General features: G+C 42.2%; 2 long non-coding RNA genes across 2 annotated transcripts; both read left to right on the top strand.

Moving 5' to 3' along the window:
- The first annotated feature begins 306 nt into the window (after nucleotides 1-306).
- On the top strand, nucleotides 307-2,817 carry LOC140021350 (uncharacterized). The gene is made up of 3 exons (XR_011825144.1): nucleotides 307-491; nucleotides 1,849-1,907; nucleotides 2,635-2,817. It is a non-coding gene; the product is annotated as an uncharacterized lncRNA (long non-coding RNA).
- A 1,841-nt stretch (nucleotides 2,818-4,658) lies between these two features.
- On the top strand, nucleotides 4,659-7,169 carry LOC140021348 (uncharacterized). Its single transcript, XR_011825143.1, has 2 exons — nucleotides 4,659-4,843; nucleotides 6,987-7,169. It is a non-coding gene; the product is annotated as an uncharacterized lncRNA (long non-coding RNA).
- The last annotated feature ends 8,726 nt before the right edge of the window (nucleotides 7,170-15,895 follow it).

Below are 15,895 nucleotides of genomic sequence, written 5' to 3'. Positions count from 1 at the left end.
CCCTAGTACGTGAGTTTTAAGAAAAAAGGCGCGAACCAGCGGGTCCCGCACACTACCGATTGAACGCACCACTGGACCACCACTTTCTTGCCATACAAGTTTATCACTAATGGAGAAAAATATCTTCCCCCTCTTAGCTCTCCTATTGGCCGAAATTTAAGGCAAAGAAAAAACAAGGAAAGAGAAAATTTGAGTGGTTGAAATTGAGCCAAGTGTTAGGCCAACTTGTGGTCACAATTAGTCCTAATCCTCTTGTCTTATTAACACCATATTAGCAGCCTTTCTTCCTCATTTCTGCACCTTCACAGCCGAGCAAGAGAGAGAGAAAAGGGAGAGCAAGAAACAACCATTTTCTTCTTGATTTACACCATCCAAGTAAGAAACAAAAATTCTAAACCGATTAATCTTCTCCTTGAGTGATTAGCTAGTGTTTGGTGGTGAAAGTTTGGAAAAGGAAAGCTTGGGGCTGCTTTTAGAGACTTCTAACCAAGGTAAGAGAACTCATCTCTCTAAGTTTTGCTTTTGATTTTGTTAAATTAAGTTAGTAGTTTGATTATAGTGGTGGAATCATGGATGATTAGCATGATTTAGAGGTTTTCCCCAATTTATTTGATGAACTAGGGGTTCTGATTTTCTGCTCAATGTGATGTATGATGTGTAAATGTTGCAATTAAGGTTATATAAGGTTGTTTAGTGGTGATTAGAACCAGAAATTTGAGGAAATTACACTTAGAGCTAAAAATTCCAGATTTCTGGAAAATTTCCCAAGCATTCTGTCCGAAATTGTATCTATATTTTAGAGGCCGATTTGGCCTTTGGTCAAAGAAGGAAAGTTGTAGAGAATGGCATTTTATAGGTGCCTATAAAATTTCAGCTCAATCGGAGCAACGGAGGTCGTGAAAAGTCCAAAATACCCTTGCTGTTTTAAGAATTTCCCAGCAGTCCGTTTCTTCAGTTCAGTCCAGTTTATCACGATTTTTGACCAGGATCCATTCTGATTTAGCTCTGGGCCAAAACATGAAAGTTGTAGTGTTCTGAAGTAGCTTTAAAATTCCTCTAAGAACACATGATTTGGACTTGTGTACACTGAGTTATGACCATTATAGTGTTCTGCGTTTAAACAGCCGACGAATTGGTTTCTGGTTTAGTAATTTGAGAATTTGACTAAGTTACATTAGGAAATGGACTAAGTGACCTTCATGAATGTTGTAGCTCTGTATCTTAGCTTCGAAACAGCATAGGTTTTGCCTTAATCCGATAAGTGTAGCTTCGGATAAGTTATTTCCGCTTTCATACATCAAATCTGTTTTGTGCTAGATTGAATTTCTACACTTGCTATCGTTGTGAATCTTATTATTATGATATTGTGAGCCTATGGAACGGCTCTTGGCTTGAATTGTTTTTATGTGTGATGTTGGGTGGTGTTGAAGAAAAATAATGAAGCCTAAATGGCTGGAAAATTAGGTAAACACAAAGGGCATGCTGCCCAAATTTACGCTCGAGGACTATATAAATACACTTGCGACTTGGGTCGAGTTGATATGAATAGTACTTGAACCATCTAGGGTACTTGAGTCTTCTTGTTCGAGGTATATAAGTAAGGACTTGGCCGAACTTGTACCCTTGAGAAATGAAATAATGATTGCTCAAAGTACGTTTTCCCTTGTACTTTCGACTCGCATGACCATTTCAAGTATAAATGTTACAAAGTTTTATCATTTAAAAAGTGAGCGAGTATCTCACGAGTATTCTCTAAGTGAATTTCAATTCTTGATTCTTATTGAACGAAACGTTTAAGTTTCGAACTCTAGTCATGTTTCAAAGTTCTCAAATTGAGTTTTATCGCAGATTTGGACTCCGAACTCGGAGTATAACCTGAAAGTGACCAGTAGCACTATATCTTTTGGGTGAGTGCTTTCAAATACCGAATTGAACTTGATACTTGAACTTGATACGTGACCAATCTGATTACATGTTATATACGTGAATTGTAAGGGCAAGAGTGTACTTTATCGCACTTGCCCTTACGTGATATACTTGTTTATTGTTGCAATTGACTTGATATACTTGTTTATGATGCGCGCACTTCCTGGAATTCCAGAAACCCTGTGGCGAGTTACTCTAGTCGAGCCGGCAAGGGCTTGGTCGATTGGGTAACGAACCCTGGGTCTCTTGTATCGTCGAGTGGAGTGATATCTCCTCGGCTAATCGGTATACTCGAGTATTACCACCCGTGTTCTTGAGGATTTTGGGCCCAGCTGGGGGTTGAACGGTGGACGGAGAGTCGTGTAAGTGGTGTTCTACTGGATTGGTTACTTACTTGAAAGTTGACGGAGTGTCAACTACTACGGGATCAAGCTTCTGGTAATGCCATGGGAATTTGGCTCCTGAGAGTCATCCGTATCCTTATACTTTGGAGTGATTATTGTTTATTGGATTATTGTTTCTTTTGAAAAATTTTTACATTCGCCCATTTTAAGATTTCTACTTGACGTGTTACTGTTCACATTTATGAACATTTTATGCTCGTTACTTTGCTATATCGAAAACTCGTACTTATAAATAATGGTCAATTTGCTATTTGGAACCTCACTGGGCTTTTAGCTCATTCCACTCCATTTGTTTTCCTTTCAGGGGTACGAGCGAGGTGTGAGATATGTAAAGTCTAGCATAGACTAGCTGTTTGATTTTGACTTGTACTCACGCTATTTCTCGAATGGAACATGTTGTATTTGGATTGTATTCGTTTTGATCTAGTTTGGTGTATTGAGACTTCGTACTTCGATTTCTATTAATGTAAATTATAAGCTTGAATTAGGAATGTTATTTATGGTTCATGAATGTGTGTACGTGACTCGATTGAGATAGTGAGTGAGTCCTGGCGAGAGCTGGGCAGGCGGTCTGCCGAACCCTTTGGTACGCCTTAGGGGGAGGTGGGGTCGTCACAGATGGTATCAGAGCTCCTATCGAGCTCGTGCCGGGAGAAGGTTCTTGGACTGTGGGGATTGACTTGTTAAGTGTGGAACAATTGTCTATTGTTGGGGACCTTAGATATGTATGCTGGGTAGGAATCTCTAATATGGGTAATTTACTCTTGGGACCGGCCGGCTCGAGTTGTGAATTGTCTTATTGTGGATTCTTGTACTTGGGTATCATATAGTGAAGAGCGTTAGAATAAGGGTCTGTATCTTGATCGCACTTGAGGTGAGTTTTGATGGAAAGGTTAACGCGTGGATGATTCTAACATTTAACCTTGTTATTAGACTGATCAAAGGGGTTTGCAATACTTGAACTGTCTGAGACAGACTAAGATGAGCTCATTTGGGACTTGAACTTGTTTTGGTGAGTGTGCTCTTACGTACATGTAATGGACCTGATTTGATTTTTTACACATGAGTAATATGACCTATATGAGGATTTGAATTCGGCGACTGTTTGAGAGTGTCATTGCTGGGTATAGGCTAGTCGAGTGAGTTCTTATTCGTACCCGTGCTTCTTGAACTTGAAGTAATTGAATCTACTTTTGAACTTATATGTTTGAACCCTGCTTTGACCTTGCTTTTGAACTTATTCGTATTTGTGTGGCTTTGCCTGTTGTGTTTCCAAGCACCGCCAGGGGTAAAATTTTTGACTTGAGGCTAAGCCATGTTTTCAATTTTTCGAATATCTGAGACTTTTCTTTCAACTTAGGGCTAGTTATGCGAATTGAGCCCTTTTTGCATGTTCTATTTGGTTATCTCTTAGCTCTTTACTAAATGATAAGGTCATATATAAGGGATTGGAGTGATTTCTAGTACCTGACTGACTTTAAAGGACTCTTAGTACCCGTTGGAATTTCGAGGGCGAAATTCTTTTAAGGAGGGGAGATTGTAACATCCCGAATATTAGGAGGTTGTTTGTGAAGAAAATATTAAAGTATATTTTTTCGGGTTTGATTTAAAACCTTATTTTGTTTTAAACGACTAGAAACCCTAATGTTTTAATCAAAAACCCTAGTTTACTTGTGACTAAACGGTTTCTTAAATCTTTCATATTTTACTAGAGATTCTAATGTTAATTATTGAAATTGTAAATACCTCACGTTTTCTTAAAAATTTCCTTTTATTTGAAAATTATTATTTATTAAGGCCCTACTACCCAATTGTTCAACAATAAGTGCAGATGAACCTGGAAATAGGGTTTTACACTTCGGTTTCAAGATTTGAGCAAAATTGGGGTTTTCGCGATTTTTTTCGCCGGATGAATTTTCGGTACTGACCAAGGATCAATTTGGTGATTAAAAGTGACTTTTAAGTGAAAAATAATATGTGAGTAGTAGCAATGATATAAAGTTAGTGAATGGGAAGTAAAAACCCTAGTACGTGAGTTTTAAGAAAAAAGGCGCGAACCAGCGGGTCCCGCACACTACCGATTGAACGCACCACTGGACCACCACTTTCTTGCCATACAAGTTTATCACTAATGGAGAAAAATATCTTCCCCCTCTTAGCTCTCCTATTGGCCGAAATTTAAGGCAAAGAAAAAACAAGGAAAGAGAAAATTTGAGTGGTTGAAATTGAGCCAAGTGTTAGGCCAACTTGTGGTCACAATTAGTCCTAATCCTCTTGTCTTATTAACACCATATTAGCAGCCTTTCTTCCTCATTTCTGTACCTTCACAGCCGAGCAAGAGAGAGAGAAAAGGGAGAGCAAGAAACAACCATTTTCTTCTTGATTTACACCATCCAAGTAAGAAACAAAAATTCTAAACCGATTAATCTTCTCCTTGAGTGATTAGCTAGTGTTTGGTGGTGAAAGTTTGGAAAAGGAAAGCTTGGGGCTGCTTTTAGAGACTTCTAACCAAGGTAAGAGAACTCATCTCTCTAAGTTTTGCTTTTGATTTTGTTAAATTAAGTTAGTAGTTTGATTATAGTGGTGGAATCATGGATGATTAGCATGATTTAGAGGTTTTCCCCAATTTATTTGATGAACTAGGGGTTCTGATTTTCTGCTCAATGTGATGTATGATGTGTAAATGTTGCAATTAAGGTTATATAAGGTTGTTTAGTGGTGATTAGAACCAGAAATTTGAGGAAATTACACTTAGAGCTAAAAATTCCAGATTTCTGGAAAATTTCCCAAGCATTCTGTCCGAAATTGTATCTATATGTTAGAGGCCGATTTGGCCTTTGGTCAAAGAAGGAAAGTTGTAGAGAATGGCATTTTATAGGTGCCTATAAAATTTCAGCTCAATCGGAGCAACGGAGGTCGTGAAAAGTCCAAAATACCCTTGCTGTTTTAAGAATTTCCCAGCAGTCCGTTTCTTCAGTTCAGTCCAGTTTATCACGATTTTTGACCAGGATCCATTCTGATTTAGCTCTGGGCCAAAACATGAAAGTTGTAGTGTTCTGAAGTAGCTTTAAAATGCCTCTAAGAACACATGATTTGGACTTGTGTACACTGAGTTATGACCATTATAGTGTTCTGCGTTTAAACAGCCGACGAATTGGTTTCTGGTTTAGTAATTTGAGAATTTGACTAAGTTACATTAGGAAATGGACTAAGTGACCTTCATGAATGTTGTAGCTCTGTATCTTAGCTTCGAAACAGCATAGGTTTTGCCTTAATCCGATAAGTGTAGCTTCGGATAAGTTATTTCCGCTTTCATACATCAAATCTGTTTTGTGCTAGATTGAATTTCTACACTTGCTATCGTTGTGAATCTTATTATTATGATATTGTGAGCCTATGGAACGGCTCTTGGCTTGAATTGTTTTTATGTGTGATGTTGGGTGGTGTTGAAGAAAAATAATGAAGCCTAAATGGCTGGAAAATTAGGTAAACACAAAGGGCATGCTGCCCAAATTTACGCTCGAGGACTATATAAATACACTTGCGACTTGGGTCGAGTTGATATGAATAGTACTTGAACCATCTAGGGTACTTGAGTCTTCTTGTTCGAGGTATATAAGTAAGGACTTGGCCGAACTTGTACCCTTGAGAAATGAAATAATGATTGCTCAAAGTACGTTTTCCCTTGTACTTTCGACTCGCATGACCATTTCAAGTATAAATGTTACAAAGTTTTATCATTTAAAAAGTGAGCGAGTATCTCACGAGTATTCTCTAAGTGAATTTCAATTCTTGATTCTTATTGAACGAAACGTTTAAGTTTCGAACTCTAGTCATGTTTCAAAGTTCTCAAATTGAGTTTTATCGCAGATTTGGACTCCGAACTCGGAGTATAACCTGAAAATGACCAGTAGCACTATATCTTTTGGGTGAGTGCTTTCAAATACCGAATTGAACTTGATACTTGAACTTGATACGTGACCAATCTGATTACATGTTATATACGTGAATTGTAAGGGCAAGAGTGTACTTTATCGCACTTGCCCTTACGTGATATACTTGTTTATTGTTGCAATTGACTTGATATACTTGTTTATGATGCGCGCACTTCCTGGAATTCCAGAAACCCTGTGGCGAGTTACTCTAGTCGAGCCGGCAAGGGCTTGGTCGATTGGGTAACGAACCCTGGGTCTCTTGTATCGTCGAGTGGAGTGATATCTCCTCGGCTAATCGGTATACTCGAGTATTACCACCCGTGTTCTTGAGGATTTTGGGCCCAGCTGGGGGTTGAACGGTGGACGGAGAGTCGTGTAAGTGGTGTTCTACTGGATTGGTTACTTACTTGAAAGTTGACGGAGTGTCAACTACTACGGGATCAAGCTTCTGGTAATGCCATGGGAATTTGGCTCCTGAGAGTCATCCGTATCCTTATACTTTGGAGTGATTATTGTTTATTGGATTATTGTTTCTTTTGAAAAATTTTTACATTCGCCCATTTTAAGATTTCTACTTGACGTGTTACTGTTCACATTTATGAACACTTTATGCTCGTTACTTTGCTATATCGAAAACTCGTACTTATAAATAATGGTCAATTTGCTATTTGGAACCTCACTGGGCTTTTAGCTCATTCCACTCCATTTGTTTTCCTTTCAGGGGTACGAGCGAGGTGTGAGATATGTAAAGTCTAGCATAGACTAGCTGTTTGATTTTGACTTGTACTCACGCTATTTCTCGAATGGAACATGTTGTATTTGGATTGTATTCGTTTTGATCTAGTTTGGTGTATTGAGACTTCGTACTTCGATTTCTATTAATGTAAATTATAAGCTTGAATTAGGAATGTTATTTATGGTTCATGAATGTGTGTACGTGACTCGATTGAGATAGTGAGTGAGTCCTGGCGAGAGCTGGGCAGGCGGTCCGCCGAACCCTTTGGTACGCCTTAGGGGGAGGTGGGGTCGTCACAAGGAAGATGAGTTTATTCGACTCCGCCAAGGGGCTCAATCGGTGGCGGAATACGAGAGTCAATTCACCTGCCTGTCTAAATTTGCGCCTGAGCTGATCATGACGGAGCAACGGCGAATTAGGCGTTTCATTCAGGGCCTAAACGTCGAAATCCAGAAGGACCTCGCAGTGGCTCAAATTAATGCTTTTAGCGAGGTCGTAGAAAAGGCTCAAAGGGTAGAGAGTGCTCGATTGCAAGTCCGAAACTTCCAAGCGAAGAAGCGGGGCTTTCTTGGAAGCAGCTCTGGACAAGGGGATAAAGGTACTCCCTCCAAGTTCGGACGCGGAACTGGAGGTGGACGACAGTCAGGTTCCGGCAGAGGGGCTCAATTTAGGGGTGGCCCAGCCGGGAGAGGCCAAGGCGAAAACTTCCAAAAGGGTTCAGGTTCGGCGTCCCGCGGGCCTTGTGGTTACTACGGAAAGCCGAATCACTCCGAAGATAATTGCTGGAAGAAGGGAGGCAAATGTCTGCGTTGCGGAAGCGCCGACCACCAGCTTGCTACCTGCCCACTCTTAAAGCAAGACGGAAGGGGAACTCAAACCACGCCAAAGACCAATTCGGGACTGAATAAGGGGAATGAGGCGAAACCTAAGGTGCCAGCTCGAGTATATTCCTTAGAACCTCAACAGGTCCCAGATTCCTCAGAGGTCGTAGAAGGTACGATCCTTATTTTCCACCGTTTTACCAAAGTTTTAATTGATCCTGGTGCCACTCATTCCTTTGTTAACCCTGATTTCATGTGTGGCATCGATATAAAACCTGCTAGTTTACCATACGACCTAGAAGTTAGTACACCTACGGGGAATCAACGTTTGGTTACTAGTATGGTTTATAGGGATTGTGAAGTGTGGGTAGGAGAGAAGAGATTGTTAGAGGACTTGATAAGCTTGGTCATTAAGGGGTATGATGTGATATTGGGTATGGATTGGCTAGCCAGGTATAATGCCCAACTGGATTGTAAAACAAAAGTGGTAGAATTCCGCATTCCTGGTGAGGCGACCTTAAGGTTGGATATAAGGGGTAGGTTAGCCTCATCCGCTTTGATTTCGGGCATTCAGGCTAGGAAATTGCTAAGTCGAGGGGCGCAAGGATTTTTGGCCTTTTTGATTAACACCCCCACGGATAAGTTGAAAGTGGAGGATGTGCACATAGTGAAGGAATTTCCGGACGTGTTTCCTGATGAGTTAGTAGCCTTACCTCCGGAAAGAGAAATTGAATTCAAAATAGACCTGCTACCGGGATCCTCACCTATCTCAAAAATACCATACCGAATGGCTCCTGCTGAGCTCAAGGAGCTAAAGTTACAATTACAGGACCTTCTGGAACGGGGATTCATTCAAGAGAGTGGGTCTCCTTGGGGAGCTCCTGTACTTTTTGTGAAGAAAAAGGATGGTGGGTTGAGGATGTGTATCTGTGACGACCCCACCTCCCCCTAAGGCGAACCAGAGGGTTCGGTGGGCCGCCTGCACGGCTCTCGCCGGGACTCAGTCGTTCACTAAAGTCCTCAAACAAATACAATGTACATCTCAAATATTACATCACATTCTCCAATAATTACATGTCATAAGTGAAGCGGAAACGATTTCCAACTATACATAAAATGATTCCACATCCAAACGGTACAAAATATAACAATTCCAACTAAGCCATCCAATCACGTGAATAAGCACAACAAGTCCTTCCTTCGCCTTGAGCCCTATGGAGGGGAATAAAATATTTTTGGGGTGAGCTAGAAGCTCAGCGAGTAACCAGGAAAATCATTAAACAAATATATTTCACAATGTTGCATTTCGGTCATTTCGATGATGTCATGATTCAGAGATCAAATGTACGTTTAGTGCTCTCGTGAGCCGGTGAAATCACAGTACTTGAACACCCAACGCTCAAATAGATCATTTAACATTAACATTAACATTAGGAGGGAGCCCCTTTTTGAGCTCCGGAGCCATTTGCTCCGTCATGTCACGAACTCACGAAAATGGTGGAGACGTTGGCGTCCAGCACAAGACTTTCCCAGAACTCATTGAAGCCAAATCATGTCATGAATTCACATGCAAGCACGCATGAGATGCAATCGAGTACATAATGCAAGAAACATTTCACAAGTACTTTGGAAATAGTTTAGGGTCACTCACCTCCATGGCTCAGAAATCATCCATCAAATATCATTGCCTTGCTCAAATCCAAGTCTTAGATCACAAACTCAATGCAAACAAATCCCTTCAAAGTTCGGACAGCACTTCCCCTGAATTTGCTAACTTTTCCAGCCATCATGGCTTCATTATTTCCTCATCCAGTCCCAAAGGTACACACACTTCCCCTGAAGGGCAGGTGACTTTTGCCGTATTCCAGTTAGAAGGGGCGGCCCGTTCCTGGTGGAACGTGATACGACAAAAATGGGAACGGGAACAAACGCCCAGGACTTGGGTGAATTTTATTAGGGAATTCAACGCGAAATTCTTCCCTCCTCTAGTTCAGGAGAGGAAGGAAGATGAGTTTATTCGACTCCGCCAAGGGGCTCAATCGGTGGCGGAATACGAAAGTCAATTCACCTGCCTGTCTAAATTTGCGCCTGAGCTGATCATGACGGAGCAACGGCGAATTAGGCGTTTCATTCAGGGCCTAAACGTCGAAATCCAAAAGGACCTCGCAGTGGCTCAAATTAATGCTTTTAGCGAGGTCGTAGAAAAGGCTCAAAGGGTAGAGAGTGCTCGATTGCAAGTCCGAAACTTCCAAGCGAAGAAGCGGGGCTTTCTTGGAAGCAGCTCTGGACAAGGGGATAAAGGTACTCCCTCCAAGTTCGGACGCGGAACTGGAGGTGGACGACAGTCAGGTTCCGGCAGAGGGGCTCAATTTAGGGGTGGCCCAGCCGGGAGAGGCCAAGGCGAAAACTTCCAAAAGGGTTCAGGTTCGGCGTCCCGCGGGCCCTGTGGTTACTACGGAAAGCCGAATCACTCCGAAGATAATTGCTGGAAGAAGGGAGGCAAATGTCTGCGTTGCGGAAGCGCCGACCACCAGCTTGCTACCTGCCCACTCTTAAAGCAAGACGGAAGGGGAACTCAAACCACGCCAAAGACCAATTCGGGACTGAATAAGGGGAATGAGGCGAAACCTAAGGTGCCAGCTCGAGTATATTCCTTAGAACCTCAACAGGTCCCAGATTCCTCAGAGGTCGTAGAAGGTACGATCCTTATTTTCCACCGTTTTACCAAAGTTTTAATTGATCCTGGTGCCACTCATTCCTTTGTTAACCCTGATTTCATGTGTGGCATCGATATAAAACCTGCTAGTTTACCATACGACCTAGAAGTTAGTACACCTACGGGGAATCAACGTTTGGTTACTAGTATGGTTTATAGGGATTGTGAAGTGTGGGTAGGAGAGAAGAGATTGTTAGAGGACTTGATAAGCTTGGTCATTAAGGGGTATGATGTGATATTGGGTATGGATTGGCTAGCCAGGTATAATGCCCAACTGGATTGTAAAACAAAAGTGGTAGAATTCCGCATTCCTGGTGAGGCGACCTTAAGGTTGGATATAAGGGGTAGGTTAGCCTCATCCGCTTTGATTTCGGGCATTCAGGCTAGGAAATTGCTAAGTCGAGGGGCGCAAGGATTTTTGGACTTTTTGATTAACACCCCCACGGATAAGTTGAAAGTGGAGGATGTGCACATAGTGAAGGAATTTCCGGACGTGTTTCCTGATGAGTTAGTAGCCTTACCTCCGGAAAGAGAAATTGAATTCAAAATAGACCTGCTACCGGGATCCTCACCTATCTCAAAAATACCATACCGAATGGCTCCTGCTGAGCTCAAGGAGCTAAAGTTACAATTACAGGACCTTCTGGAACGGGGATTCATTCAAGAGAGTGGGTCTCCTTGGGGAGCTCCTGTACTTTTTGTGAAGAAAAAGGATGGTGGGTTGAGGATGTGTATCTGTGACGACCCCACCTCCCCCTAAGGCGAACCAGAGGGTTCGGTGGGCCGCCTGCACGGCTCTCGCCGGGACTCAGTCGTTCACTAAAGTCCTCAAACAAATACAATGTACATCTCAAATATTACATCACATTCTCCAATAATTACATGTCATAAGTGAAGCGGAAACGATTTCCAACTATACATAAAATGATTCCACATCCAAACGGTACAAAATATAACAATTCCAACTAAGCCATCCAATCACGTGAATAAGCACAACAAGTCCTTCCTTCGCCTTGAGCCCTATGGAGGGGAATAAAATATTTTTGGGGTGAGCTAGAAGCTCAGCGAGTAACCAGGAAAATCATTAAACAAATATATTTCACAATGTTGCATTTCGGTCATTTCGATGATGTCATGATTCAGAGATCAAATGTACGTTTAGTGCTCTCGTGAGCCGGTGAAATCACAGTACTTGAACACCCAACGCTCAAATAGATCATTTAACATTAACATTAACATTAGGAGGGAGCCCCTTTTTGAGCTCCGGAGCCATTTGCTCCGTCATGTCACGAACTCACGAAAATGGTGGAGACGTTGGCGTCCAGCACAAGACTTTCCCAGAACTCATTGAAGCCAAATCATGTCATGAATTCACATGCAAGCACGCATGAGATGCAATCGAGTACATAATGCAAGAAACATTTCACAAGTACTTTGGAAATAGTTTAGGGTCACTCACCTCCATGGCTCAGAAATCATCCATCAAATATCATTGCCTTGCTCAAATCCAAGTCTTAGATCACAAACTCAATGCAAACAAATCCCTTCAAAGTTCGGACAGCACTTCCCCTGAATTTGCTAACTTTTCCAGCCATCATGGCTTCATTATTTCCTCATCCAGTCCCAAAGGTACACACACTTCCCCTGAAGGGCAGGTGACTTTTGCCGTATTCCAGTTAGAAGGGGCGGCCCGTTCCTGGTGGAACGTGATACGACAAAAATGGGAACGGGAACAAACGCCCAGGACTTGGGTGAATTTTATTAGGGAATTCAACGCGAAATTCTTCCCTCCTCTAGTTCAGGAGAGGAAGGAAGATGAGTTTATTCGACTCCGCCAAGGGGCTCAATCGGTGGCGGAATACGAAAGTCAATTCACCTGCCTGTCTAAATTTGCGCCTGAGCTGATCATGACGGAGCAACGGCGAATTAGGCGTTTCATTCAGGGCCTAAACGTCGAAATCCAAAAGGACCTCGCAGTGGCTCAAATTAATGCTTTTAGCGAGGTCGTAGAAAAGGCTCAAAGGGTAGAGAGTGCTCGATTGCAAGTCCGAAACTTCCAAGCGAAGAAGCGGGGCTTTCTTGGAAGCAGCTCTGGACAAGGGGATAAAGGTACTCCCTCCAAGTTCGGACGCGGAACTGGAGGTGGACGACAGTCAGGTTCCGGCAGAGGGGCTCAATTTAGGGGTGGCCCAGCCGGGAGAGGCCAAGGCGAAAACTTCCAAAAGGGTTCAGGTTCGGCGTCCCGCGGGCCCTGTGGTTACTACGGAAAGCCGAATCACTCCGAAGATAATTGCTGGAAGAAGGGAGGCAAATGTCTGCGTTGCGGAAGCGCCGACCACCAGCTTGCTACCTGCCCACTCTTAAAGCAAGACGGAAGGGGAACTCAAACCACGCCAAAGACCAATTCGGGACTGAATAAGGGGAATGAGGCGAAACCTAAGGTGCCAGCTCGAGTATATTCCTTAGAACCTCAACAGGTCCCAGATTCCTCAGAGGTCGTAGAAGGTACGATCCTTATTTTCCACCGTTTTACCAAAGTTTTAATTGATCCTGGTGCCACTCATTCCTTTGTTAACCCTGATTTCATGTGTGGCATCGATATAAAACCTGCTAGTTTACCATACGACCTAGAAGTTAGTACACCTACGGGGAATCAACGTTTGGTTACTAGTATGGTTTATAGGGATTGTGAAGTGTGGGTAGGAGAGAAGAGATTGTTAGAGGACTTGATAAGCTTGGTCATTAAGGGGTATGATGTGATATTGGGTATGGATTGGCTAGCCAGGTATAATGCCCAACTGGATTGTAAAACAAAAGTGGTAGAATTCCGCATTCCTGGTGAGGCGACCTTAAGGTTGGATATAAGGGGTAGGTTAGCCTCATCCGCTTTGATTTCGGGCATTCAGGCTAGGAAATTGCTAAGTCGAGGGGCGCAAGGATTTTTGGACTTTTTGATTAACACCCCCACGGATAAGTTGAAAGTGGAGGATGTGCACATAGTGAAGGAATTTCCGGACGTGTTTCCTGATGAGTTAGTAGCCTTACCTCCGGAAAGAGAAATTGAATTCAAAATAGACCTGCTACCGGGATCCTCACCTATCTCAAAAATACCATACCGAATGGCTCCTGCTGAGCTCAAGGAGCTAAAGTTACAATTACAGGACCTTCTGGAACGGGGATTCATTCAAGAGAGTGGGTCTCCTTGGGGAGCTCCTGTACTTTTTGTGAAGAAAAAGGATGGTGGGTTGAGGATGTGTATCTGTGACGACCCCACCTCCCCCTAAGGCGAACCAGAGGGTTCGGTGGGCCGCCTGCCCGGCTCTCGCCGGGACTCAGTCGTTCACTAAAGTCCTCAAACAAATACAATGTACATCTCAAATATTACATCACATTCTCCAATAATTACATGTCATAAGTGAAGCGGAAACGATTTCCAACTATACATAAAATGATTCCACATCCAAACGGTACAAAATATAACAATTCCAACTAAGCCATCCAATCACGTGAATAAGCACAACAAGTCCTTCCTACGCCTTGAGCCCTGTGGAGGGGAATAAAATATTTTTGGGGTGAGCTAGAAGCTCAGCGAGTAACCAGGAAAATCATTAAACAAATATATTTCACAATGTTGCATTTCGGTCATTTCGATGATGTCATGATTCAGACATCAAATGTACGTTTAGTGCTCTCGTGAGCCGGTGAAATCACAGTACTTGAACACCCAACGCTCAAATAGATCATTTAACATTAACATTAACATTAGGAGGGAGCCCCTTTTTGAGCTCCGGAGCCATTTGCTCCGTCATGTCACGAACTCACGAAAATGGTGGAGACGTTGGCGTCCAGCACAAGACTTTCCCAGAACTCATTGAAGCCAAATCATGTCATGAATTCACATGCAAGCACGCATGAGATGCAATCGAGTACATAATGCAAGAAACATTTCACAAGTACTTTGGAAATAGTTTAGGGTCACTCACCTCCATGGCTCAGAAATCATCCATCAAATATCATTGCCTTGCTCAAATCCAAGTCTTAGATCACAAACTCAATGCAAACAAATCCCTTCAAAGTTCGGACAGCACTTCCCCTGAATTTGCTAACTTTTCCAGCCATCATGGCTTCATTATTTCCTCATCCAGTCCCAAAGGTACACACACAACAACAAGTTCATCCAATAGGCATTCAGCAAGCTCCAAGTAGTACTAGTACAAGTCAAGCTAGGGAAAAGTCCGGAAATGAAAGTTAAGCTCAAAACCAGAAAAACAGTTTTGGACGTCATTTTGCGGTAATGGTACCAAAGGTGCTACGATTGTCGGATGAAGGTGTAAGATACACCATTTCGAAGCTAAAAGACAGGGCTACAACATTGTAGAAGGTCACTCAACCCAGTTTCGAGTGTAACCAGGTCAAAAATGCAAGATACTATACCAGAATCACAAAAATAGATTCACAGAACGCATTCCAGCGGAAACATCATAACTCAGGCTCTCCAAGTCCAAATACAGAAATTCCAAAACCATATGAAATCTAAGAAACAGGGTTACATTTCATCAGAAGACCTCAACAACCAATTCGGAAGCAATTCCAGCCAAAACAACCAATTACAGTCGCAAATCCCAATTTCGGTTAAACCAGAACAGAAATAGTAATTTCGACTTTTCTCATACTACACTACTCTGATTGACCTGAAATATTGTAGTAACCTCTAAAATGTCATTCCCTACAACTTTTATGTTTTAAGAAAAGGCCAATTCGGCCTCTATCTAGGACCTAAAATTTCGGACAGAATGAAGAACCAAGAACCCTAATTTTCCAGATTTCTTCCAAAACAGAATTTACTTGCAATCTTCCACTTTTTCCACCTTCTAGAATCATTAAACATCATTTCCAATCATCATACATGACCCCATAATCATATCCATATGAAAACAGAAAAATCCCCAATAATTATAAAACTTCACCAATTCAACCAAAACCAAGATATAATCCATCAAACCATCTCTTTAGCCATCACAAGTCACTAATTTAGCATAATCAAGAACAAAGAAAGGATTGCTAGACATGAACCTTGAAATATCAAGAAAGTTGATCGCTTAGTCCTTTGCCTTCTCTAATCACTCCACCACTACCTTCAATCTTCCTAAACAAGTGACTTTTGTGGAGGAATTTGAAAGTTTAACGGTTGATTCACAAGATTGAGCAAGAAATGGAGTTGGAGTTGAAGGCTTTCTTCTTGTATTTGTGCTCCAAGAGGTTCGGCCAAGCTTGCAGAAATTTAGGTGCTTTTTGGGTCAAAATTGAGTATTAGTAAAGGTAAGAAATAATGGTCAAAGTCAAGGTTGAATAGGAAG

This window comes from Coffea arabica, chromosome 1e (genome assembly GCF_036785885.1).
Source record: "Coffea arabica cultivar ET-39 chromosome 1e, Coffea Arabica ET-39 HiFi, whole genome shotgun sequence".
NCBI classification, from domain to species: Eukaryota; Viridiplantae; Streptophyta; class Magnoliopsida; order Gentianales; family Rubiaceae; genus Coffea; species Coffea arabica.
Note: the sequence above shows the minus strand (reverse complement) of the source record. Positions and strands in the feature narration are given on the sequence as shown.